The sequence below is a fragment of the Cyprinus carpio genome, unplaced genomic scaffold (genome assembly GCF_018340385.1).
Source record: "Cyprinus carpio isolate SPL01 unplaced genomic scaffold, ASM1834038v1 S000006731, whole genome shotgun sequence".
Classification (NCBI taxonomy): domain Eukaryota; kingdom Metazoa; phylum Chordata; class Actinopteri; order Cypriniformes; family Cyprinidae; genus Cyprinus; species Cyprinus carpio.
Genome location: NW_024879334.1, coordinates 720529 through 723616, shown reverse-complemented (window position 1 = coordinate 723616; position 3088 = coordinate 720529).

Here is a 3088-nt window from a genome sequence, read left to right as displayed (position 1 = left end):
CTGTATATATTTCCTTCCAAATACAGCGTACTTCTACAGATCGAGAAGACAATCACTCAGACGTGCCGTGCATCGCAAGCCTTACGAAAAAATGATACCTCAGGAACCCCCCGTGTCTGGTGGGCCCGTAGCTTGTTGTATACCTACATTTTCTCTTCCTCATCGTATCCTTCATGTCCATGTCGAACCATATAAATAACGTTCAGCACATTAATTTTCACCCATGGTTTCGTGTAATGAATTTTTGTTGTTAGAAAAGCATTTGTGAACTGAGTCTCCCATGCACTTCGTGATAGTGCAGTGTGTTTAATAACGGAATTGTGTTTATAAATGGAATTGTTGTTTTGTTGTACAACGTGCTCGGGAAGTTCTCCAGCAGGGTCTCTCCGTGGCGGTCCGCTCAGCCCCTGTCTTATCTTTGCCGTCCACGGTGGCATGTATATATCCGCCAGAGAATAACACACGTTCGAATCCTCAGTGGACTTTTCCATCTTTCCTACATGGACGCTGAGCGAATCCCCAGCAAATAACCAGCCAAACCAACCGAACACCGAACCAATAATCACCCAAACCACCCCAGCAACGTACCTCCACCCCCCTTCACCACCCCTGCGACTTTCAACCAGCCACGTCAACCTCGTCAGCCTCATGCGACGTGGACTTTTCCGCCCTACCGTTCACGCGCTGTTTGTCTGTGAACTCGTGATGTTCAGCGTTGCTTTTTTGATAGAAAAGCTTCTCTGAAAAATGAGAGAAAAAAACCACACACAATGGTGCTTCATGTTTTTGCCTGTTTCGCCTCAGCGTTACGTAGGTAAACTGTATTATAGATAGTGTAAGGCTTGTCTCTCCGGCTTTGACCCGAGGAGTGTTTGTTTGTTTGTTTTTTGTGTATGAATGAATCTGACACTGTAAATACCACTTTCTTCATCAGTATTTCAGTCTAAAAATCCCCCAAAAAGATGGCTATGAATTAAGAATTAATTCTTTTGTTTTATTAATGTGTTCCCTCGTTTTAGTTAAATCGTGACCACAGTTTGCTATTCAACGCCTTCATTTTAGTGAATCATGACCACATTGTACTAATTTTTTCCCTCGCTTTGATTTACTAAAATGAGGGAACAAAATTAAGTCTAAATTTCGCAACACAGTTTACTAAAATGAAGGAACAAATAGCCCGTACAGATTGGTAACACAAATTGGCATTAAAACGAGGGACATTGAAAACGGAATTAATAAAAATAGCTACAATTTACTAAACTGAGACAGACCTTAATACAAATTGGTCACCACTTAACTAACTAGAATCGAGGGGGGAACAAATTAATAAAATCGAGCAATAAACCCAAAGTTACAAAAAACGAAAAGGGAACAAATTAATAAAAATTGCTACAATTTACTAAAACGAGAAGGGAGAACGAATTATATACAAATGAGCAAAAAAGCTACAATTTACTAAAATAAGGGAATTAATGAATAAAAATTAGCTACAATTTACTAAAATGAGAGAATTAATACAAATTGGTCACAATTTACTACCACGAGGAACAAATTACATAAAAATTCTCGCCTACAATTTACTAAAACAGATGGGGAACACATTAATAAAACAATTTCAACAAAACCAATTTACTACACGCGGGAAACCAAATTAAATAAAAACAATTTACAAAAAACAAGAAACAAAATAAAAAAAAAATAAAAAAAATCAAAAAAAAACAAAAAACAAATTAATAAAAATGAGCAAAAATTTACTAAAACGAGGGAACGGAATCGCATAGGGAAAACAAATTAATAAAAATGAGCTACAATTTACTAAACGAGGGAACAATTAATAAAAATAGCTTACAATTTACTAAAAACGAATGGGAACAAATTAATAAAAATTAGTAAAAACAGCGATTCTCAATTCCACGCCCCCCCCCCCCAGCCTCTGCATATTTTGCATGTCTCAGCTTTGTTAACACACCTGAATTCAGATAATCAGCTCGTTAAGAGAGCTGCCGTGCATGAACCTGTGTTCCCATTGGACATGGTCCCATCTCCACAGTGGTTCATTGCTCCCTACTCCCTGAGCAGGGGAAATCTGTTGAAGTTACTTCACTGTCAGATACATTCATTCACAGATTTGCGCCACGCAACTTCTTCACACACACGGACAAGGTGACAATCATATATAACCTCTGTAAATAAAATACAAATAAATTCACACGTCTAGCGACATTTCAATGCACTTTGAATGGAACTATATGTTGCTTCGAACTGGAAATCATGGACGGAATATCCTGTGATGCGTGATCCTCGCCAGGGCACTTACGTTACGTTCAATAAGAAAGGATAAACATACAAAATGTGCAGAGCAACGGGGCGCCAGAGGACTGGCAATTGAGAACCGCTGTATTTAAAGATGGAAGGGAATTATAATACCAAATTAGCAACGATTTACTAAAATTAGGAAACAGATTAAATAAAAATTGCATAGCACTAATTTAAGCGTGAAAAAGAATCACCAATGAAGGATAAAAATTCTAAAGTAAAAAAAATTAGCAACGATTTAATAAAAATGAGGAAAAATAATTAATAAAAAATTAGGCATAACAATTTAATGAAAAATGAGAGAATTAACTGATACAAAATTGGTCAATTGACTAAAACGAGGGAGACAGAATTAACACAAATTAGCAACGATTTTGGTGAACATTAAGGTAATTAATGGGTACCAAATAAAACATGTTCGTCGTACATCACTAACTTATTGGGGCTGCTCAAATGCGCAAAGATGGGTTTTTTTTGGTGATGGCTCTGTTTTTAAAGATATGCTTGCACTATTACATAAAGTTTCTTCCAAGGTCTGGAAATTAATCGGAACAAGAATATGATAAATATGTTCAGGAATAGGGGTGCTCGGTTGGGGGTAGGTGTGATAGATGTCAATATGGGGGGGAGGCGGCGCCAGAAAGCCTGATGAGGGAGGTTTTCTTCTCGCGGGGCTGGTATTGCATACTTGTAGTTCAAACGGAGCGCGCTTACGGGTGACGATTCGGCGAGACGAACGCCAGGTTGGAAATCCACAGGGGGAAAGATAGGG